At 39.2% G+C, this 25571-nt stretch overlaps 1 protein-coding gene and 1 pseudogene across 1 annotated transcript in view; one reads left to right on the top strand and one right to left on the bottom strand.

Annotated features, from left to right (window-relative positions):
• Positions 1 to 25571, top strand: part of LOC113753975 (NADH dehydrogenase [ubiquinone] 1 beta subcomplex subunit 7-like) — a 63848-nt gene that overhangs the window by 10752 nt on the left and 27525 nt on the right. The gene's annotated exons all lie outside the window — the stretch shown is intronic.
• LOC113753972 lies at positions 263 to 3337 on the bottom strand (annotated as a pseudogene).

The following is a 25571-nucleotide window of genomic DNA, read 5'->3' as shown; positions in this document are numbered from 1 at the left end:
CATCTCCAAAAATACTCCCTCATATTTATATACTTTCCTTAATTAATTTTACATTTTCAAAAATATATTTTAACACCACAAATATATCTTAATGGTTGTGTCAAATCAATACAAAAAAAAAAAAAAAAAAAAGCACAAGGACTTAGCACTCTACAGTCTACACTCCTAAGGCATGAATTATCACCTTCCCTTGCATTTAATACTTTTCCCATCTAATCTTACTAACCTTCTATCGTATTTATTTACTTTTTTTAAAATGATTTTACATTTTCAAAAACACTCCCAATATTTATTTACTTTCCTTAATTAATATTACATTTCCAAAAATATACTACCTTGACATTACAAATAGGTTGCCCAATACAGACAAAAAAAAAACAAACAAACAAACAAAAAATAGCACAAGGACATAGCACACTAGACTCCTGAGACATGAATATCCCACGTACATTTTTGGAGGTTTAATCTGTTGATTAAAATCCTCACCTGCCGGTGGGATTCACGATCTCGGAGAAAACATTGTCAGACTTTAACATGTCACTACTGGCCGTGAATGTCCCGGTCGTAATACTACGGCTCTTCATCATGGCGGCAGAATCTTTCTCAACTCCCGAGTCTGAGAACACATCCTCGTCATCCTCAGTCGTAGCTTGCTCATCTCTTCCCAACCCATGCATACGGAAAGCAAATGGACGTCGACCACTCTCATTTTCAGCCGCCTCCTGAAGCTGCAACGCGAATTCGAGGCTCCAAACTACATCATTCATTCCGGGTCGTTCAATCCCCTGATCTTTCAAACAGTTGATCGCCGTTTCAGCAAAGCTCCTCAAACACTCGGGAGCAATCTCGCCCTTCATGTGAGGGTCTACAGTTTGGTGGATGATCCCTTTTGCGTAATACCTCTTGCCCCACTCCGCCAAATTCACCTGCTCCTTGGGCAAGTTGGGAATAATGGCTCCCCGCCACACAGCACTTCGAGCAAAACCACCCCGAACGAGTACACGTCCGACTTCTCCGTCAACTGCTGTCTCTTGTAATACTCGGGATCTACGTAGCCGAAACTCCCCTTCACCTGCGTGCTGACATGGCTGTGGATTCCACCGCTGGGGCCTAGCTTGGATAGACCGAAATCCGAAACCTTAGCCACCCATTTCTCGTCCAGCAATATGTTGGTTGACTTGACGTCCCGGTGGATGATATTGTGCTTGGCACCGGTGTGGAGATAATGCAACCCTCTGGCTGCGCCGATGCAAATCTGAAGCCGTTGCTTCCACGGGAGGGGTGGATTATCTGTTTTGTAGAGGTGGTCGCGAAGGGTGCCATTGGCCATGTAATCATAAACCAAGATCATCTCTCCCTTCTCGTCACAGTAACCTATCAGGGATACCAGATGAAGATGCCTTAGATTCGACAGCATCTCGATCTCGGTTCGAAATTCGCGGACCCCTTGACTTGACGAAGGATTTAATCGCTTAATAGCAACTGTGATTAGACTATTGTCGATGTACCCTTTGTACACGTTTCCGAATCCTCCGGTTCCGATCACAAACTTAGCATCGAAGTTGGCCGTAGCAAAGATGATCTCCTCCAGGGAAAATCTTCGGCAAAGATCTAGCGGCAGTGACGAAGACCTTGATGCACTTGTTGTCTTTGATGACCTGGACGTGTTTGAAAGTTGGACCCCGGATGACTTTGAAGCACTTTTCTGGTCAAAATCTTTTACCCGTCTCCTTAGCCGCCGGGAAATCAAGAAACCGATGATCAAAACCAAGGCAGCCCCTCCGACCACCCCTCCCACGATAGGAAAAAGTACAGCTCTCCCCTTTTTCGGTGACTTGGTGTTTGGCATCAGGGAATTGGGATCCGCCGCCGGAACAGGATTGGTCCCGGCTAGATTGCCGTCGCTGTTGTTCAGTTTGAACAATTCTAAACCATTCAAGATTGCATCAGCATACTTCGGCTTGACGTCGAGATTTGGGTGCAGAGCAAGAAACAAGCGTTGCTTGCTCGGGCGACCATCCGGTGGGTGTGGAACGAACACGACGTAGTCTCTGAAAACCGGGATTCCGGGGCCGCCGGTCCAATTTATAATATCAGCCTCTTCCTCAGCTGTTTTGTTACTGATGAATATCCTGAACACCCGTTGGTTCTCTTGTGTAATCAAATCAGGGTCAATCTCGCAAAAATGCAACCTCAGGAGATAATTAAACCCAGAATCAACAGAGAACGTCCAGCTCAAGTTGAATCGGGTGCTAAACTTGCCCATCGCCCTTGCGGTAGTATAAACTATCGCTGGCGCAGTGTAATTTGGGGTTTGCGGAGTGTACTTTACAGCAATTTCATTATTGCTCAATGGGTTCCCTTTATCTGCGCCCCACGTGAAGTTGTCATCGGAAGCCCACCCTCGGAACATCCCACTATCAGCTAACGCAGAAACATCATTTCCTCCGACGTTGAGCCTGTAAAGAGCTTCGAAGGCAGTGTCGTTCTGATCAAACTCGAACTGAATGTTGGGATCATTCACGTCTTTGAGGGGATTACTGGACATATCATGGTTGCCCATGTAGAGTCCGTCCGGGGTTGAAACAACTTCAATTCCATTAATGAACGCGTACGACTGCATAGAGGGCAAAAAGGTAACGTTGAGGAATTGATTCATAGACTGAACATTAACGATGAATTCTTTAACGACGTAGGCAGGTGAATAGTCCCCGGCAAGAACTGTTAAAAATGCGCTAAAGTTGCTCAGAAGAGTGTAGTTATTAGCCATGACAGCGAAGAAAGATTCAGTTGCGTTGAAGTCGGTGGAGTAGGAGGCCGGGTAGAAGTAAAGGCGGACGAACTTTTTGCCGGGGGAGACAGGGAAGGTATAGGAGAAATTAGAACGAATGATACGGGCAGTTAAAAAAGGGACTCCGGAGACCGAAGAGTCTTGCTCGGTGGCTGTGACAGCTGAAGAAATAGTCGCCATGTCGTTAGGGGAGAATTTTGAGCCGGCGTCGCCGTACCAGTTCCGGCCATCGGCTGAGGTTGCGTTTGAGGATGATCCGCAGTTGATCAGGATGTAATCTGTGGGGCTGTAAGGCGGAGTATCGCTGGAAGTGATGATGAACAAGAGATTGAAGAGAAAGGAGAGGTATACAAGAAGAGTAAACATTGGAGCAAAATTAAGAGGGCACCCCAAAACACAAAGATTACTCCTACATCGATGGAGATGATAGGTTTAAAGGTTAGGATTTGCAGGATGAGGCGGGAGGAATTATTTGGTCCTTGGAAAATGAAGTGAGGATGGCTCTGTCACACTGTAAACTCCTGCGTGGACTTGCCAAGTGGGAAAAGTCAAGTCTTTAGACTGATTCAAATTATACTACTATCCTCCCATACTCCAAAGAATAATTTCTTTTGGAGGCAGGTAAGGAAAGGGACAAATTCCTGCTTGAAATTATTTCTTGGAAGTTAGCAAAATAGAAAATGATTCTTGGGTTTATCAGTTCTATCACCCTGGTGGGCAGCCGGCTGCCATGAGAAAAGAGTCCAGTGGAGAGCTGCGGGGACCATGGCAATTGTGGTCGAGTCTGTGAAGAGAAAGCTGTGGGGTACTTGAGAAAATTCTGTGGATGCTAAGACATTAATTTCAAATAACCCGTCTGGATACTATTTTCTGGAGTTTTTGTGAAAAAAATATATTGTAAGTATATGACACACGTGAGGTAAAAAAAAGTGATTGAAAGATGCATTAACGCAAAGTGTAAAATTTTTTGGGAAGAAATGGGAATTCAAACAAGGCCAAATCTTGATTTTTGCTTCATCTCGAGCGGTGAATTTTGTTTACATGTATAATTGATTAGGCAGAGCATATGAGCGGCATATGCACATAGATTACTTGTTTCGGTCTTATCAATTTGTTAATCAATCAAGCAGGTAAGAAGTGCGAGTACGAGCTTGTCATGGAACGGATGCAGAAGATCCCGGAAGCCGAAGCCCAACAAAAACAAGGCTCCCCAGCGGCGCAGCCTATTCCTCAAACTGCCAATGCTTGATCTAAAGGTAATTATTTTTTAGTTTTTTCTTTGAGTTTTATTTTGGATGATTTTACCTGGGGATTTTTTGGAGGCTTTTTGACATTTTTCTGGGTTTCAAGTTTTATTTGGTTTAATCTTAGGGAAGGTAAATAAAATTTTTTTTCTTGGGTGACGGTTGGATAGGTTTTGTTAAGTGGGTTTGCTTTAGTTTTTTTAATTGACAGTCTTTAGGATTTATAATCTCTATGTTTTGACAGCTTAAGGTTATTTCTGAATGGGGTTTTTGGAATAGAAATGTAATTTTTGGTTGAAGTGCTTGCAAATTATGAGCTAATGATTCGTACAATAGACGATTTAATTTTTACAGTAAATTACAGTAAATTACGATTTAGGAACAGTTTTGGTCTCCTATTGAGAATTACTCGCTTTGTCCCATAAAATTTATCGCACTTCGGGGACTGTAATTTTTATGAAGAGTGGATAGAATTTGAAAATTGAAGAGCTTTAAGTGTTGTGTTAAGACATAAAGAATCGTGGAGCCAAGATGTTTGTCCAATCGCAGATATGATTGCCAACTAGCGCGTGCATCAGAACACTTAATGGCTTTAGTTTCTTAATGCCAACTAGCGCGTACTACAAAAGAAGTTGTCCTAGTTTCGTCGGTAATAATCTGTGGGCTCATGAAAAGACATGCATTGGACTTTTAGGGAGTGTTTGAACGGTAAATGGAGGAATTGAATGCAAATGTGTTAGCCAATTTATGTAAGTTATAAATATTTTGGGAGAACTAAAAAGGAAAATATGACCGTGTCAATGGGACGGAGGGAGTATTAATCAACGATTTTTCTTGTTTTAGTTTTGTAAGTGGTCATTTACGTTTTCTCCAATCGAATGTGGTTTAACTCAAGTTTATGAGTTTCTTAGTGAATTTATGTATCTGTTAAGAGTGTTGCATTGCTCATTTATGTGCTTCTTTGTGATAAAGCTTATATCCTTCTTTTGTACCTTACTTTTGTTGGTTGGAGATTTGCTTCAGTTGGCAGGCAAAGAAGAGTGCCACTTTGGAGACAATGTTTATGAACTTGTTTTAGGATGTATTTGCTCTGTGCAGCACAGACATACTCAGTGAGAGAACTTTTTAGTTGCTTTGCTTTGTGTGGATCTGTGATTAGCGTTTTGCTACCTTTGAATGTTCATTGATATTACATCTAACTCCCAAAGTTGTTTCTAGATGTGCTAACGATAATGGCCTGATTAGTTGTCAACTGAACAAATTTTGATAATTTTGTACCTCAGAAGTATTGAAGCTAATCGTTCTGTTGCAATGGAAAAGATTGCAAATGCAGTGCCTTTGTACTATCTAATAAATGATTTTCACATTTAGCCACTTAGTTCACCTGCAGTACATGAGGTTTCTGTCTAGGGTATTGCATTTGTACCTGAATGTTTACCAATTTCTGTCAAAGCATCAATCAAAACTAAGAGCACTGCTTTTTAGTTATATTAAGTGAGTAGACTATGTGATGTGTGACAAACTGGCTATCTATAAGTGCAACTGCTCGCATGAAGAAAAAACCATGGGATTTGGGGTGCTTTAGTAGTCAGTTCTGGTCAATACCGGCAAGATTTGGCCAGTTACAGCTTTCATTTCTTCTATGAGCCTCATTTTTTACTTGATACTGGGCAAAAGGACTTGAAAAAAAAAGAAATAGGAAATTATCCATGTAGTGGAGCTAAGCTGGAAAACAATTGTGGCCTATTGAGGTTTGTAGCCAAAAGCTCTCTTCCAAGGGGCATGTAGAGGTACATTGTATCCCCAGCTAGGAAAGAATCTGATTAAACAGCTTTTCCAGAGAAAGGTTAGCTGACGATAATACTCACATTTAACAAAAAGCTGTAGTCCTGGGAATCTGGGCTTAGGAATTTGCTTTCTGTCCTCTTGAAACCAAAGTTTTGTGGGGCTTGGCTGTAGAAATAAATAATGTGTGTTGAGATGAGGGGTATATTTGGTTCCTAACACACATTTACTTTTTCATGACCAGTTCCATGGAATGGAATGTTGATTCTAACGTGCCAGGTAGAAAGGAAGAGAGAAGTGAGCTTTATTAAGTGATTGAAATTTCTGGCTATCACTCTCACTATCTATCTTTCTTGGATGCCCGAGCAATGCAAAATATTTTCCAAGACATAGTCATCGAGTTATGTATAATTTTGTCAGGGTGAAAGCCATTGTTACCATAATGGGTATAAGCTGCACCATGCTTGTCAAACTTGTGACACTGACAAATTAGCTACCGGAAAATCACCTTTCCACCTATGTTACTCCGGCTCTACCGTGTCGACATAACTTGGCACAGGTACTGGTATGGGATGCTTCCTTCACTGACAGATACATCAGGAGAGGTCGACCAGGCATTGGACTTCAACAACTTTTTGGGTACTTTCTTTTTTGTCAGTGGATGTTGATGGTGAAGGGGGAGGAGAGAAGTAAAGTGAAGTGGAAAACTTTAGGACTTTCATGTTAGAGAGAAAGAAGACCTATCTAAAATTCTGAATTTCCCTTGTATAAATGAAATCTGAAAAGCTCCCAAGGAAAATGGCCCTGTTCGTTTATAAGTAAACAACAATCAATGTACATAATTTGTATATATATTTCCTAGAAAGTCCATCATACCTAAGTACCAGTATCCGACTCTTTAGAAGTGCCCCTTTATCCTGATTTTAGATGATTAAAGAACTAGACACTTAGACACATACCCATATCTGACTCTCATACCCGAGCCCGAGTAACATAGTTTTCCACTCTGTTACAGCAAATTGCATGTGTTTTAGTGTTAAACAATTGCTGCGTTTAGGATGGCAAATTTCGTCTTTAATTGTCATGTAGCAGGAACTTGTTCATCATAGAGCATATAAATACATATTTGGAGGTCTGAAGTCTTTTTCTTGTGGAAGTTCTTGGACCAGGAAAAGGAAAATGGATTTACTGGTCTGATTTATGTTGGAGATAATGGTTGAGAACCCTACTTTATTCAAAACGGGAAGAAGATTGTATGTAGAGTAGTGGTGATACTATGTGCAGAGCAGCATTGAGAAGTGGAAAACCAGTTTCTCGTTGTTCTACTATTTATTGTGGTGACTTTTTTCTTCTGTTTTTTGTTTATCTTTTTCATGTCAACGTATCTAATGATGTTTGTTCAATGTTCTTAACAGGTTGCTGAAGCTGCTGAGATTGTGTCATTATTAGTCCATCAAATTCTGTTTGAAACTCTTCTATGTAATGCTACCTGGAACTAAACCATCCTGTTCTGGCAATTTGTTTTTCTATTAAGCATCTTGTGGACACAGCTTTTGGTTTATTCGGAGGCCGTCTCAGTATCTCACAGATTACTGAATTATGTGTTTATAATGCAAATCTCATGGATTGGTTTTAAAAGATCAGATGCCAAATGAACCTTTTCTTGTGAAATTTTGGCAACCAGACTCAAATCTTGTGTCATAATTGTGTCTATCCCAGTGTTTTCAGAACCGGACCGGACCGGCCGGTTGGACCGCGAATCGGCCATGTCACCGGTCCGGTCTAATGCTAAAGCCGGAAGTTCATGGAGAACCGTTGAAACCCGGACGAACCGTGTGAACCGTTAAGAACCGTGAACCGGCGGTTTTTTAAATTTTTCAACAAAATACCAAGAATGGTGTAGCCATGATTCGAACCTGGGTCTCCCAATTTGCATATGACAATCTTACCGCTAGACTGTAGTTAAGTTTGTTGAGAATTCTACTTGACTAAAAAATATATTAAAACATCAAGTTCTTCTCTTATTTTTTTTTTTCAATTTTTTCTTCTTAACCATTTTTAACCCAAATATCCACAACAAGATTTTCTCAAGTCTTCACCATTATTATCAGGTTATTATCTTTAGCAGATTGTAAACAAGTTGAAAATTTCAACTTTTCTTGTTTTCCAACATCTTGGTAAGTTTAATTTTTTTTCTTTTCAAGGCTTTTTTTTTCTATATTACTATCTTTAGTTGATTTTTTTGCATTTTCTTCTTTTTCCCCTCAATTTTCATATGTTTCCCTCATTTTTTGTTTTATTTTTATTTGATTAATTAAGGATGAAATTTTTGCAAAAGTAGTGCACATCCATGTAGGAATTGGGTAGGAATTACAAATAATAACATTGGGCTGGTAAAAAATATGGTAGTTGGCACATAATCGAAGCTATTGATAATTGAATTTAAAATAATTAATGGTATAGGATCATTGAATTTAATATAACATGTTAATTAGTAATGTTTAGTAGCAATTAATTTTTTATGTGTTTAACTGTATATTTGTTTTTCAAAAATTTTTAGTTTTTTTTTTAGTTTGAGCAATTAGATTTATATTTTTATAATAAAATTTTAACTTTTTCAGCTTAAGTTGATTAAATTGTGAAGGTGGTGTGGTTGCTTATCATGCCACTCATAAAAGTTTGCTATTCAAATGGTTTGTCTTAACTTGAACTCTTTTATGGATTTTTTTAAGGGTTGTAAAAGAATTTCAATATTTAATTTATTTATTTTTTGTGTTTTTATTTGTGATAATTGGTGAACATTTGGATTGTATCTATTTATGTTTATAATGAATTTATGAAAACTTGTGGTGAATTATGATATTTTAATTATATTTATCATTCCATGTTTTATGTATAACTTTTACGAAATTTATTATTATCATAACTTAAATTAAGTTATGTTGGTAAAGTTCAAGTGTAGAATGAAACCTGCTTAGTACTTAACACTAAAAAAAAAAAAAAAAAAAAACAGTGAACCTATGAACCGGCCGGTTGGACCGGTCGGACCGGTCGAACCGCGAACCGGCAACCTCTCCGGTTCACTGACCGGTCCGAGTTTAAAAACATTGGTCTATCCATGTTTCTGACCCCTGAAGCAGTACCAAACTCCATGCAGATTCTTTGAACCTATAAATAGAGCATATGTCAGACCAAGTAAATGAATCAATGCAGAGATTGTTCTGCTATTTCCTGGTATCCCTGTAACCATAAATACAAAGTGTGAAAGTGAATGCGAATTCTCATATCCCAGCCAAAATTTAGATTACATGAATATGGCTGCGGAGTCATATCCTTGTTCTGTATGCTTAACCACTACTATATTTTTAAGGATAAATTACCTTTTATCCCCTTCCCCGTGGTGTGGTATGGTATTTTACCATACAACCTCCTTATCGTCAAAAAATTTATATATAATTTTGTCATAGTTTAGGTTGAAGTGTTACTATTAGTTTTTCTGTTAAAATTAGTGGTCAATAATAAAATATCAAAGTCAACTAATAAATTGACAGTTCATCCTTTCACTTTTTTTTTTCCTTTTTTCCTTTTCTTTCTCTCACTCTCTCTCTCTTTTTTTTTTTGGGAAGAGAATAGATGATTTTGAAAATCTATACTTTAACCTATAAAATCTTAATTTTCTCCAAATACCAAAGTGATGAAAGGGAAATAAAAAAATAAATAAGAAACCAAAAAGATGGAATAGGAACATAAAATAAATAAATAAGAAACAAAAAATATCAAACCTTTTTGTACCACAAATATCATTATATGTTTTTAAACCAAATTTTTAATGATATTTTCTAGTTCATATTATCTATTTTTTATTTTAATTTCTTCTTTTTTATGTTTAGAGGAAAAAAAGAAGTAATGAAAGAGTAAATTTATCTTTTTATTAGCTTAAATTTGTTTTTTATTATTGGCTGTTTGTTTGGACAAAAAACTAATAGTGACACATTAACCCAAATCATGAGAAGATTATATATAAATTTTTAAGTCATAGGGAAGTTATGTCATAAAACACCAAACCACGGAAGTAAAAGGTAATTTATCCTATTCTTAATGCAAACACATTGCTGAATGCCAACTTCCATAGCCTAGTAATATCACAATCTGTCACCTTCAATATGGCTTTCTTTTTCTTTTTCTTTTTCAATAAAAAATGACTAAAACACACGGTATATTAATGGGGGTTGGACCTTTTCTTTCTCTGAATGCAACAAAGAATCTAGGTTGTATGTAGTCTTTCAAAATGTTCTATTGTTAACTATAGACATAAAATTTTCAATTAATTGAGTTAACTAAGTTTTTCTTTTTACCGAACAATAATAGCTTTGTATTTCAAACACAAAGGATTACAAGGATGGAGCAATTGCTCCTACTTCATTTCTGGCTAAGTTGATTAACCAGGGAGGGAAAGAATCCCTTTAACAGACTTCCTTAACCAGGTTTATGGCAAATTTTGCTAAATGATGACTAATATAGTTACCTTCCCTCTTGATAAAGGAAAGATGTCATTTATTGAAACTTTGTATAAAACTAAATATGTCCTCAACTATTGTTCCTATCACAAGATCAAGTGTACCACTCTCTGCAATCCTGTCCACCATATTTTTGCAATCTGATTGGACTATAACTTTCCTCCAACCTTCCTAATTGGCCTTCGTCAATGCAGTTCTGATTGCAACGCTTCTTCAATCTCAGCCTTACTGTTCTTGCTTTCATTTCCAGCTTAAGTGCATACTGCTTCTCCATGTTCATTCCTTGTTACAATTCCCCAACCAGCCTTCTCTTGTTTCTTATCCAAAGTTGCATCAATGTTTAACATAATGAAACCATTTGTAGGTGGTTTCCACTTGACCTCAACCTCAGAATTCTCCTTATCTTTCCATGTTTCCCCATCTTCCCCTCTTTGCACTACTCTATATTCTTGCCATTCTTGCACTGCTTTGCTTGCCATTGTTCCTGGACATTTCCTTTCCTTCTTGAGCTGAAAGTGGTTTCTAGATTTTCATATCTGCCACAAAATGTCTACTGTCAGTACAATGTGTTCCATTCCCTCTTTGATAGTGATATAATTGTGTGTTTTATTCGTTGGTATTTGATCTTAATTTTGGTCATTTATTGTGCAAGACACTGGATTTCTGCTCAGATTTGGTATTTGTGTTATTGGCAGACGAGTGGTGTTAAAAGTGACAAGAAGAGGCAAATTTCAGAAGACTAGACATTCTATAGCTTGCCCACGCCAAATAATACAGAGCTGCGTGAAAAAGACGGACCACGGGTCCTATCCGTGGAACTACCGCCTTTCTCTGGGAACAAATTCTGAACTTGCGGGAATAAGAAAACAAAGTCAAAGACGACTTTTGGCAGCAATTCAAGGAGGGAAATAAGGAAGCAATTCGTTTGAGAAACAACCTCTAATTCGGCTAGCTAGAGGACGGCGGCGGAGCTTTAAAAGAAAACAAGAATAGACTAGGGCTGGGTCTTTTAGCTTGGAAACTTTTGTCTTTCTTTTCTTCTTCGTAACATTAGTCAAAGATTCATGGCTTTTTCCTCTTCCATCAACTAAATTCTATTCCATCGAAAGCCTTCAATTGCTTTGTGATTATGCGGCAAGGCTAAATCCTTTTATCTAGTTGAGGAATAATCAAGACTCGGAGCACGAATAATTTTTTGACTAATTTGCTCCTATTTATTATTTTAAAATTTTGACTAATTTACCCCTATTAATTAATTTAAATTTTTTGACTAATTTGCCATACTAACATCATAATAGAAGGACTATATTGCCCTTGGACTAAATTATCCTTACTAAGCTTATTTTCTAAACCAAATTCTATATAAATATATAACCTTATCAATTGGCCTTTGCGAATGAGGACTTCAATAAACTCAAACTCGGTCCAAAGAAAAATCTTCTATATTAGATTGAGTTCGCTCATTTAAAACTCTTAAATGGGTTAGGTTTTAATCGATTTAACCCTACCTTAGCAAAGCTCAGCCCATTATTTAATTGAATTTCAAATTTAGATTCAAAAACTTGGTCAAAAATGTATTTTTAAGAACCCGAATGGGTTGAGTTTGAGTGAATGCAAATTTTTATATATTAAAACGCATGATTTACTTTATAATTCTAAAGTTTCAAACTACTCTATTTTAATAAAAGTTATAAATATGAAATTTTTTATTAAATTATTTTTTTAATAATAAATTATTAATATTTTTAAAATATTAAATTATTTTATTAAAAAGAATTCTACAAATTAAGGGGTACTTTGGTCATTAAAATGGTAATCTTTTCTCATCCAATTTCCAACCAAACACGGGATAAGATTATTTCCCAACATATCCTGTCCAATTTATAACCAATCAAACACTAGATAACTTATATTATTTATTTGAAAATGACTCAATTCAGGATTAATAATTCGAGCATGAGTCATCCCATTTTATTTGGTCCGTGAACCAAACGAATCCTAAGTGATCAAAACCATGCCATATTATACTTATTGACTTCGCAAGAAAAAATATTTAAGAAAGGGTTTTTTGTTATAAAACTAATAAAATAAGCTACTATAATATCAAGTGAAATATTGGAGAAAGAAGTAGAGAAATGGAGAGTGATATTCTTGTATTCCAACAAAATACAAAAGTGCTCCCAAAGGGTGTCAATGTACCTCTATATATAGGTATTACAAGATCAAAGATACATAAATCATATTAAACACCCACTACTACAATAATATGAAGAAACTTATGAAACGGTTTTTCCACTACATGAATAGATTTATGGATTGTAATTTCTATACATAATGTAGCCATAAAATCATGAATTAATCCCCTTGGGAATACAAAGGGACATCCATATTTTTTTTGTTATTTCATAACACTCCCCCTTGGATGTCCATTACACAAAGAATATGCCTCGTTAAAACTTTACTAGGAAAAAACCCAGTGGGACCAAAAACCCTAGTGAAGGAAAAAGAGTACATTATTCTTGTGTAATAATTTCTCCCCCTGATGCAAACGTCATTTGAGATCTTTTAATTGTTGCATTCCAATACTCTTCACCAATTTCTCAAATGTCGCAGTTGGTAATGTCTTGATAAATAAATCTGCCAAATTATTATCTGATCGGATTTGTTGCACATCAATTTCACCATTCTTTTACAAATCATGAGTAAAAAAGAATTTTGGTGAAATGTGTTTTGTCCTATCTCCTTTCAATTGAGCTATACAAGTTGCATTATCTTCATATAATGTAGTTGGAGGATTTTCTTTTTCGGAGAATAACTCACAACTCTTTCGAATATAGTGGGTCATTGATCTTAACCAAACACATTCTCGACTGACTTCATGAATTACTATTATTTCAGCATGATTCGATGAAGTGGCGGTTAGTGATTGCTTTGTAGATCGCCAAGAAATGGCTGTGCCTCTATATGTAAATAAATAACCAGTCTGAGATCTTGCTTTATGCGGGTCAGATAAATACCCAACATCAGTATAACCAACCAATTCATGTTTGAATTTATTTGAATAAAATAAACCAAAATCAATTGTTCCTTGGAGATAGCGAAAAATATGTGTAATACTATTCCAATGTCGTCTTGTGGGTGAGGAACTAAATCTTGCTAATAAATTCACTGCAAATGATATATCAGGTCTTGTACAATTAGCAAGATACATTAGTACACCAATTGCACTGAGATATGGTATTTCAGGACCAAGTATCTCTTCATTTTTCTCTCGTGGTCTAAAAGGATTCTTATTAGGATCTAATGATCTGACGATCATTGGGGTACTTAATATATGTGCTTTATCCATATAAAATCGTTTTAATACCTTTTGGGTATAAGCAGTTTGGTGAACAAAAATTTCACCTTTCAAATGCTCAATTTGTAAACCAAGCCAGAATTTTGTCTTTCCAAAATTTTTTATCTCAAATTCTTTTATCAAATATTCAACACTATTTTGAATCTCTTCAGGAGTTCTAATTAAATTTAGATCATCAACATATACCGCAATTATCACAAAATTTGATCCATTTTTCTTGATAAAAATACATGGACATATTAGATCATTGGTATAACCTTCTTTAGTTAGACATTCATTGAGGCGGTTATACTACATACGTCCAGATTGTTTGAACCCATACAAAGACCTTTGTAATTTAATAGAATAAATATCTTTAGGAGTTGATTTGCATGCTTCAGGCATGTTGAATCCTTCAGGGATTCTCATATAAATATCATTTTCAAGATTTTCATATAAATATGCAGTAACAACGTCCATTAGACGCATATCTAATATTTTATGTACTGCAAAACTCACAAGATATCTAAATATGATAGCATCCACTACAGGTGAATACGTTTCATTATAATCAAATCCAAGCCTTTGTGAAAATTCTTGGACTACAAGTCTTGCTTTATACTTCATAATTTCATTTTTCTCATTTCTTTTTCTCACAAATATCCATTTATATCATACTGGCTTTACACCTTCAGGTGTTTGGAATACAGGTCCAAAAACTTTCCTTTTAGCCAGTGAGTCCAATTCAGATTGGATCGCATCTTTTTATTTTGGCCAATCATTTCTACGTCGACATTCATCAACCGATCTAGGCTCATAATCCTCATCCTCTGCCATAATATCAAGTGCTACGTTATATGCAAAAATATTATCAATAATTATTTCTTTTTGATTCCAACTTTTTCTTAAAGTGACAAAATTTATTGAGTTTTCTATAATTTCATTTTCTTCAAGAATTGGTTCTTTAGGAGCGACCTCTTCAGGATGTTGAATTTTGTCACTAATTGTTGATTCATCTACTCCTCTTTTTTTTTGAGAATTTTTATCTTTGAAACCAAGAGGTCTCCCACGCTTCAGGCGTGCTTTAGACTTATTAGCACTTGTAATTTGTCCTTCAGGGATATCGATTTTAATCGGAGCATTTTCAGCAAGAATATGTGATTTAGTAACTCTTCTGGAGTCATTAAATGCATCTGGTTATTGATTTGTAATTTTTTTACAAATGTATAATCTTTTGAACTTTTAATTCACATTCTTTAGTACGAGAATCAAGAAAATTCAATGATATTTTCCAAGTGATTTCCTTTTTCGGTTGATTTTTATCTCCCCCTAATGTCAGAAAATGTGATTCATCAAAATGGCAATCTGCAAATCTCGCAATAAATAAATCACCTGTTAATGGTTCCATATATTTTATGATTGAAGGTGATTCATATCCGACATATATTTCCAATCTTCTTTGGGGGCCCAATTTACTACGTTGGGGCGGTGCAATTGGAACATATACCGCACAACCAAATATTCGTAAATGAAAAATATTGGGTTCATAACCAAAAGTTAATTGTAGGGGAGAGTAAGTATGATAACTTGTTGGCCTAATTCTCACAAGTGTTGCTGCATGTAAAATAGTATGTCCCCAAGCAGATGAAGGAAGTTTTAGATATCATCAACAATGGTCTAGCGATTAATTGTAACCGTTTAATGAATGATTCAGCTAGGTCATTTTGTGTGTGAACATAAGTTACAGGATGTTCAACAGTTATTCCAATAGACATACAATAATCGTCAAAAGCATGTGACGAATATTCACCAGCATTATCTAGACGAATTTTCTTTATTGGATAATCTGGAAATTGTGCTGGCAATTTAATTATTTGAACAAGTGATAGGTTGCAATTTATCTATTTATTTTATTATTAATTTCCCCTATTACCTGACCTGATGTGGATTAATTAGTAGATTCTACTTACTTTTCGTAATTTACACTTATTTCAGGGAGTAGAACGAAAATATGATGACAGGTGCACATTTGGCAGAAAAAGAGTCCCGATGATAGAGATTGACCCAGGGATATTTTTGGAAAAGAAGATGTTACGTCCATTTTGGTAAATTCCGCAAGGGAATGACGGCTGGAAGGGCTTCATTCTGCTGAGGTGCCGCGGGGAATTAGGAGAAAAAAAAGAGAAGGAAGAGAGCAGGGGCTGGAGAGCCGCACTTTTTGACTTTTTCCTCCGAGCCTTTTGTAGGCATTCTCCACGGCTGGGAGAAAGACAATGAGTTTGTTTGGACAGAGATAATTTGGTTTGCAAAATTTATTCTCACAAATCCTAATCACCTTTTTATCTCACATACATCATATCACAAAAAGTGCTACAGTAAATATCTCAAATAAATCATCCAAATAAACTCTTATCCAAACAAACTCAATGAGGACTAGCTTAGCATTTCATTAGCTTCTTCCTTTAGAATTCCTTTTTGCTTGTTCTCACGCATGTCAGGAGAATTGGAGGCTATCTACTTGACTTTTCCTCCTTGTACCTTTTGAGTAGCTTTGCTCTACGGATGCTAGAAACAATTAAGAGACTCAATTGTTACCTGTAACTTTCATTCGCCTTTCATATTCCTTGTTTGCTATGCTTATGGTTATTTAATTAATTGATTGTCTTGGATCCGGATAATTAATTGATTTGGTAACCTACTGTCAATTAAAGCATTAAATCCGTAATTGTTTAATTGTCCTGAAATAGTGACAACTGGCACGATTAGATTCCTGTCAGGGGAATACACGGGCTAATCTAAAATAACCCTGGTAGTGCGTTATTTGGTTAGAATAGGACTCCTCTAATACGTAAGGCAATTGGGGAATTAAATCTTACGGGCGTACCTAGGATTATTCCTTAATTAGAGCAGTGATTAACGGGCGTACCTTAATCATCGACACAGTAAGGAGGGGTTGACTGCTATCGCTTGTTTGGTAGTTATAACCTATTTATTGATAAACAATTGGGATTGCCTTTGCTTCGATGATCAATTAGGTGAACCATTGCTAAAGTCATTTCTTGGCTAGACTTTTAATTAATATTACCTTAATTTTGGTGAATTGCCATTTGACTTTTAGTTGCCTACTTTATTTTATTTTTAAGTGCTTCCTTGTTTTAATTGATTTGGGTCTTTAATTATTGTTACTCTGAGTTCAGTGAATTATTGTTTAATTTCTAGTCAGTTATTTATTTTCATTTTTATTTTCTTATTTGAATTTATTTGATTGTTATCATTCCTACAAAATCACCCCCTGTGTTGCTTTGAATTTCTTAAGAAACAAGTATACCCAGTCTCAGTGGATACGACCGTACTTGCCCTGTCTACGAATTCATAATTATTTGTGAAAAGAAATAACCATTCCATTCGGGCATATCGGACCAAGCAAACTCTTCGGGATCAGGGTGAATCAAGTAACCCATTGCACACCTAGAGTCCCTGCTCCAGTACTTGGAATTGGGTTTGGTCATTTTAACTGACAATTAGGTTTAATTTTATTATTGTACAGGCTTCGACACCCTGTCAATTTTTGGCGCCGTTGCCGGGGACTGGCGTTATTATTTGTTTCTTTTTAAACTCATTTTTTGTTCTAATTTTCTGGTATTTTTTTTTCTAGTGTATGCCTCGGTCTTCTCGTACAGGTGATTTGGTTTTTGACCCTGAAGTAGAGAAAATCGCGCGTAGGGCAAGAAAGGAAACCAGACATCTCAGAGAGGAGCACTCCAGTGCTGTATCTCAGGGATCTGAGTCAGAAGTTGAACCAACAGACTCGTTTGGTGACACTTCGAGTGACTCTGACCAGGAGGAAGACACCATGGCTAATGCACGAACATTAAGGGAGTTGGCTGCTCCTAACTTAAATCAGCAGCCTTTGTGCATTACTTTCCCAAATTTAGATAATAGCACTCCATTTGAATTAAAATCTGGCCTTATTCATCTTTTACCTTCTTTCCATGGTTTACCAGGTGAGGAGCCGTATAAGCATCTGTAGGAGTTCGATGTTGTGTGCAATAGTATGAAACCCCCGGGAATCACAGAAGAGCAAATAAAAATACGGGCATTCCCTTTCTCATTGAAAGACTCTGCAAAGGACTGACTATACTACCTGCCACCAGGTAGCATTATCACGTGGGACCAGTTACAGAAAAAATTTCTAGAAAAATATTTTCCTGCATCCAGGGCTGCAAGTCTAAGGAAAGAAATTTGCGGGATCAAGCAGCACCCAGGGGAGTCACTCTATGAGTACTGGGAGCGGTTCAAGAAGTTGTGCAACAAGTGCCCCCAGCACCAGATAAGTGAGCAGTTGCTCATATTGTATTTTTATGAGGGGCTCCTTTTCAAAGATATGAGTATAATTGATGCTGCAAGCGGAGGGGCACTGGTGAACAAAACCCCTCGGGAAGCAAGGGAGTTAATAGAGGGGATGGCAGAGAATTCGCTGCAATTTGGTACAAGGGAGGATGTCCCGGTACGCAAAGTGAACGAGGTAGAGACATCCTCTATCTAGCAGCAGTTGACTGAATTGACTTCTTTTGTTAGGCAACTTGCTGTAGGAAATGCATCTCAGGCCAAGATGTGCGGGGTATGCACGGGTATGGGTCATCCTACAGACATGTGCCCAATGCTCCAGGAAGAAAGTGCAGAGCAAGTGAACATGGCTGGTCACGCGCCCGCGCCACGAAGGCCCTATGCCCCCTATTCAAGTACCTACATTCCCGGCTGGAAGGACCACCCGAATTTCAGCTATAGAGGAAATATGCAGCCCAACTTTGCACCGAACAGGCAGTCTAATTTCGTGCCAAATAAGCAACCAGGGTACCAGCAGCAATACCAGCCCCGACCACCTCCGCCCCCAAGTTCTGGTCCATCTTTGGAGGAGATGATGAAACAGCTGATGGCAACCATTACGTAAAATCAGCAAAGGACGGACTCCGAAATGCAGGACATAAGGACTCAGATGAGTCAAATGACCACATCAATCAACCGTTTGGAGTCCCAAAACCAGGGTAAATTGCCCTCTCAGCCTGAGTTGAACCCGAAGAATGTGAGCGCCATGACCTTGAGGAGTGGCAAGGAAATTCAGGGGCCTGAACCTGTAATCCCTAAGGATAAGGATGAGGAAAAGATCGAAAATGAGCTTGAGAGGGAGGACAGCAGTGGTGCAGATCCAAAGGTACTTCCAGACCCAGTAATTACAGTTAAAACTAACCTACCTCCTTTTCCTAACAGGTTGAAAAAATCGAAGAAACAGGATAAGGAGAAGGAGATCTTGGAGGTGTTTCACAAGGTGGAGATAAATATCTCCCTCTTAGACGCCATCAAACAAGTATCAAAATATGCCAAGTTCCTAAGGGACTTGTGTGTCAACCGAAGGCGATTGAGGGGAGATGAAAGGGTCATTGTTGGGGAGAATGTGTCAGCGGTCCTGCAGAAAAAGCTTCCACCAAAGTGTGGGGACCCAGGTATGTTTACTATCCCCTGTAGGATAGGCAACACTGTGATTAGAAGGGCCATGTTGGATCTGGGAGCATCAATTAATGTCATGCCTAAATCTATATATGCTTCTCTGAAATTAGGTCCATTAAAAGAAACTGGAATAATCGTTCAATTAGCTGACCGAACTAATGCATATCCTGATGGGTTGGTTGAAGATGTGTTGGTGAAAGTTAATGATTTGGTGTTTCCAGCTGATTTTTATGTACTTGATATGGATGATGATCACTCCCCCGATCCCTCACCTTTGTTATTGGGTAGACCCTTTATGAGCACAGCACAAACAAAAATTGATGTTAATAAGGGTACCTTATCCATGGAATTTGATGGGGAAATTGTGCATTTTAATATCTTTGATACTATGAAATATCCCTCGAACTCCAACTTTAGCTCAGTTTTCTCTGTGAGTGCTATTGACCCTGCGGTGCAGGAAGTGTTCGAAACTGTTGGCAGGGATGAGTTGGAGGTGACTTTAACGAAGCACCTCGAGTTGGGGACAACTCCTGAGGTGGAATGGAGCGACGATCTAAAATGCACAATAGGTGCATTACACTCATTGCCGACCACCACAAAAAGGTATGAAGTCCTACCTATCTTTATTCCCGAACCTCACCAGAGGGTATTGCCATCTGTGGTGTATGCACCTGAATTGGAGTTAAAGCCCCTACCAGAGCACCTGAAGTATGCGTATCTGGGTGACAATGAGACACTCCCAGTGATTATCTCATCGGCATTGTCAAAAATCCAGGAGGAGAAACTGATCCGAATCCTTCCAGAGCATAAAGAGGCGATAGGTTGGACAATCGCAGACATTAAGGGGATCAGCCCGGCCATCTGTATGCATCAGATTAGACTGGAAGAGGATGCTAAACCTGTTCGGCAGGCTCAAAGGAGGCTCAACCCCCTCATGATGGAAGTGGTAAAGAAAGAAATTTTGAAATTGCTAGATGTGGGAATTATTTTTGCAATATCAGATAGCCCTTGGGTGAGTCCAGTCCAGGTTGTCCCAAAGAAGGCAGGAGTGACGGTAGAGGCCAACCAAACGGGTGAGCTCGTGCCAGTGCGGAAATCCACTGGATGGAGGCAGTGTATTGACTACCGTAGGCTGAACGCCGTCACCAAAAAGGACCATTTTCCTCTCCCTTTCATTGACCAAATGGTTGAACGTTTAGCTTGTAGGGCTTACTATTGCTTTTTGGATGGATTTTCAGGATATTTTCATATAGCAATTGCACCAGAGGATTAAGAGAAGACAACCTTCACGTGCCCGTTCGGGACCTTTGCCTATAGACAAATGCCATTTGGGTTATGCAATGCACCTGCAACATTCCAGAGGTGTATGGTAAGCATCTTTTCTGAGTATGTTGAGAAAATAATTGAGGTTTTTATGGATGATTTCAGTGTGTATGGTGATAATTTTGATACGTGTCTAGATAACCTGAAATTGATCTTGATAAGGTGTATAGAGACTGATCTCTTGCTTAATTGGAAAATGTCATTTTATGGTTGAGCACGGGATAGTCCTGGGTCATATTGTGTCGTCTAAGGGCATTGAGGTTGACAAGGCTAAAATAGACATTATATCTGCATTACCTTGTCCCGCGAATGTGCGGGAGGTGCGTTCTTTTCTTGAACATGCAGGTTTTATCGAAGGTTCATCAAGAATTTTTCAAAAATTGGGGCCCCGTTATTCCAACTCTTACAAAAAGATGTGACCTTTGAGTTCGATGACAAATGTGAGAAAGCTTTCAACAAGTTGAAAGATCTACTGACCTCGCCCCCGATTATCCAGCCCCCCGATTGGAGTTTGCCATTTGAGATCATGTGCGATGCCAGTGATCATGCTGTTGGGGCTATACTGGGGCAAAGAGTAGGAAAGGTGGCTCATGTCATCTATTATGCATCCCGGGTTTTGAATGGGGCCCAGTTGAATTACTCCACCACTGAGAAGGAGCTTCTTGCAGTTATTTTTGCTTTAGAAAAATTCAGGTCATATTTGTTAGGTGCTAAAGTAATTGTATTTTCTGATCATGCAGCATTGAGGTACCTAATGACCAAGAAGGATGCCAAACCGAGGCTTATCAGGTGGATATTGCTACTACAGGAATTTGACTTAGAGATAAGGGATAAAAAAGGCTCAGAAAATCTAGTAGCAGACCATTTGAGTCGCATACCAGTTGGGGAAAAGAACGAGCCATTGAAGGATGCATTCCCTGAAGAGCATTTATTTTTCTTAAATTCTCAATTGCCTTGGTATGCTGATTTGGTCAATTATCTAGTAACGGGTAATTTTCCTGCAGGTTGGCCGAAATCGAAGAGGGATAAATTGAAGAGTGACGCCAAATATTTCATCTGGGATGACCCGTACTTATGGAAGAGATGTGCAGGTCAAGTGATGAGAAGATGTGTAAGTGATGTGAAATTTCAATCGATTTTAGCTTTTTGTCATACTTTTGCCTGTGGATGTCATTTTGGACCCAAGAGAACTGCTCATAAGGTTTTAGAGAGTGGATTTTATTGGCCTTCATTATTTAAGAATGCTTATGTGTTCTGTAAGTCATGTGATCGTTGTCAAAGGGTAAGTAATATAGCCCGTGGAGATCATATGCCCCAGGTCCCGTTGATTTTTGTTAAAATTTTTGATGTTTGGGGTATAGATTTCATGGGGCCTTTTCCTACTTCATTTGGTTTTCTATATATTTTGCTGGCAGTTGATTATGTGTCTAAATGGGTGGAGGCTAAGGCCATTCAGACTAATGACTCGAAAGTAGTTACAGATTTTATCAGGTCCAATATTTTTGTGCGATTTGGAATGCCAAGAGCTATTGTCAGTGATAGGGAAACGCACTTTGCAACAGAACCATAGCAGCGTTGTTTCGCAAGTATGGTGTACTCCACAGGGTCTCAACGTCATATCACCCTCAGACCAATGGTCAAGCGGAGGTATCGAACCGGGAGATTAAGTCCATTTTGGAGAAAATGGTGCGCCCCGATAGGAAATATTGGAGTCAACGGTTGGATGACACACTCTGGGCCTATCGGACTGCGTACAAGACTCCTATAGGGATGCCACCGTACAGGTTGGTATTTGGGAAGCCGTGTCACCTTCCAGTGGAGTTCGAGCACAAAGCTTTTTGTGCGATAAAGCAATGCAACATGAGCTTAGAGTAGGCCCGTGCCCAACGGAAGTTGGATTTGCAAGAATTGGAGGAGATTCGGAACGAAGCCTATGAAAATGCACTGATTTATAAGGAGAGAAACCGGACATTTCATGATCAACAAATTTTTAGAAAAACCTTTGAAGTTGGTCAGAAGGTCCTCCTGTACCAATCCAGGCTCAAGCTATTCCCATGTAAGCTACGTTCCCGTTGGATTTGACCTTTTATTGTCACTCACGTGTTTCCATATGGTGTAGTTGAAATCCGGAGTGCTAAGACAGACAACAAATTTGTGGTGAACGGACACCGCCTCAAGCATTATTACGAAGGTTACTTAAGTGGAGAGGTTGAGACAGTAAGTCTAGACACACCACCGTGTCCTAATTAGTGACACTTTACCATGTCTAGCCAAAGACATTAAAGAAAGGCGTTCATTGGGAGGCAACCCAATCTCTTTTAATTGTTTGTTTGGCTTTGTGTGATAGTTTCACTTTGTTTTCCTTGAGTTTGATTGGTTTCGGGCTTGAAATTTTCGTTTTTGGTAAGTTGTAGGTGTCTGTCTGACTCGGCGCGCCCGCGTCGTGATGAACAGAAAGCTCACGATCAGAATCGTCAAAAGGGGTTCTTGCCTTTTGACGTGCCCGCGTCACGTTCGCGGGAAAGGTAAGGATTCAAAAAAAAAATTTATTAATTTTCATAAAAAAAATAAAACAAAAAAAAAAAGAAAATATTTCTCACCGTAGCGCATATGGAGCCTAAAATTTTTTTTTTCTTTTTTCCTTCTTTTCTTTCTTTTCTTTTCTTTCCTTCTTCTCCTTTCTTTCTCTTTTCTTTCTTTCTTCTCTTCTGTTTCGCCCTGCGCACGCCGACACCCGTGAGCCGCCCGCTGCGCGCCGCCGCTGTTCAGCCCTGCACGCTGCCGCTGCTCTACGCACCTCCCTCGCGCGAGCTATCCCTCTCTCAGCAGCGACCCACTTTACAGCGCCGCCGCTCCCCTATTCGCCTTTTCTTTCCTTCCCCCCACCTGCGCACGCCGCTCTTCTACCTCGCGCCGCCACCATCTTCGCCGTGAGCTGCAACCGCGTGCCTCGTTTCGCCAGGCGCGAGTGATCGGGCACGCGTCGCTTGCAGCCGGACGACTGTCGCCGCCACTCTCCAACTGGGGGTCGCGGGCTGCTGTCCATCATCTCTCTCTCCTCGTGCCTCCAGCAAGCCGACCAGCCCCACGCCGCCGCTGCCTCCCGAAGCCACAGAAGCACGCTGACCTCTGCCCGTTGCTCTGTTCGCCGCCCGACGTGGTCCTGGTGGAGGTATTTGGAATTTATCCCCCGATTTCTAATATTGTTTGGTGCTGTTTGAGCCCCTCCACAATTGGTATTGGTGGTCGTGGGAGTTATTTCTTCAATTGTGTGGTCAACTAGTGGTATTGGTTGTGTTATTTGCCCTGACTTTGTTGATTACTGGTTGGCCATTTTCTTGCATATTTTAGTCGCACTTTTGGGTGGGTTTGAGTTCTATTGGCTTAGGTCTGTTGAGCTGTATTGGTTGTGCACTGCCTGTTGAGTCCAGTCATTGCCTTGTTTGGGTATTTGGACTACATTTGATCCTTCCTCTCTTATTGGCTGGTTAATAGGAAGCTGAAGGTTTGGAATTCCTTTGTCACTGTCCGAGTCTGAATGCCTGAATTGTTGATTTTGTGGAATTTTTGCTACGATTTTGGTTGGCTAAGTTATTATTGTCAAATATCTAAGCTGTCATTGTTGAAATTGCTAATTCTGAGTTAAGGCATTAATTGGCCAACTGGAGCCATTTGTTGGGACTTTGGGTGAGCTGAATTGCAGTGGTTGTTTGCTAACTTTGGAGGAAATTTTGAACCTCATTTTGCTTGTGAAAACTGGTTGACTCGTAGTGAATTGCTGGGCACTATTCTGCTTGAATTGATGGAAGACTCGCTGAGGCTTCTTTTGGGATTTTGGTTGAGTTATTTCTGAAATTGCTTGTTGAATTAGAGAGGCTGGCCGCGTGAATTACTTGTTGATATTGGTAATATTCGGTTTAATTACTTGTTGAATTGCTGATTGGGAAGGCCTTACTATATCGGGCTACATATTGACTTCTGTGGACTGGCATACTTGCTGGGGTTACTTTCATTGCTATAGTCATTGAGCTCATAACAGTTTGTTCGCCTTCTGTGGGGCATTGGGCATTTTTACTTGCTGGAACTCTTTTGTTTGTTATTGATTGGGTTACTACTGGGAGATTTTTAATTTGTTTTTGCTGAGCTTCTTTTGCTAGTTGCTTTTGCTGGTTTCTATACCTGTTGGATCTTCTGTTGCTTTGAGCTGACTGTTGGGAGACATGGTGAGACCTAAATCATCCTCAAGGTTTAGGGCCCCTCGTTCTCAACCCCCTCCACATGCATCTATTCCTGTGAATACACCTACTAATCTACCCTTCTCTTCTAATGTCCGAACCCGCTTGAGTAGGGGTAGGGGTGCCCAGGTAGATACCCCAACTCACTTTGGAGGGCACCTAACCTTCACTAGACCCGCCGATCAGCAGAGATATGCTAAGGTCTGTGAGCGGCGTATCATACCTTGTAAATCTTGTAGTAAACTAGCTATGATGGGCCTAGGCATACGAGAGGAGGTCGAGCAGATGTTTACAGCCATCGGGTGGCGCCCGTATCTCTATATCTTCTGCCCCGCCTTTGTCGAGCTCACTCGGGAGTTTTATTCTACCTTTGAGTTTGAGTTGCCCACGAGGTACACCCTTGAGACACCCAATGTCATCCGCTTCCGTCTGATGGGTCGGGAATTTAATTTTTCGATTACCCAATTTAATCTGGCATTTGATTTATTACTCGGGAGTATGCTGAAACTAGAGAGTATGGTGAGAGTGCCTGTGATTACATAGAGCCTTTTCTCTCCCGCTACCGCACTATGTGGGAAGACATGTCTACCGATCGGCACCGCTACGACCCTTCTAGGTCTAGGAGCTCCTTTCTTAAGGACCCTAGCGCCCGATACGTTCAGCGATTCTTAGACTACAGCTACTCCGGTCGCAAGGATAGCTCAGGTATTCTCTCTCGACCCGAGTTTTTCTTCATCTGGAGTATGAAGAATAACAACAAGGTCAACTTGGGGTGTTGGTTGGCGGCACAGTTCAAGACCGTCTTAGCCAAAAAGAACAAACCCCTGATCCTTG

Source organism: Coffea eugenioides, chromosome 11 (genome assembly GCF_003713205.1).
Source record: "Coffea eugenioides isolate CCC68of chromosome 11, Ceug_1.0, whole genome shotgun sequence".
Taxonomy (NCBI): domain Eukaryota; kingdom Viridiplantae; phylum Streptophyta; class Magnoliopsida; order Gentianales; family Rubiaceae; genus Coffea; species Coffea eugenioides.
This window is presented reverse-complemented; position numbering and strand designations above follow the sequence as displayed.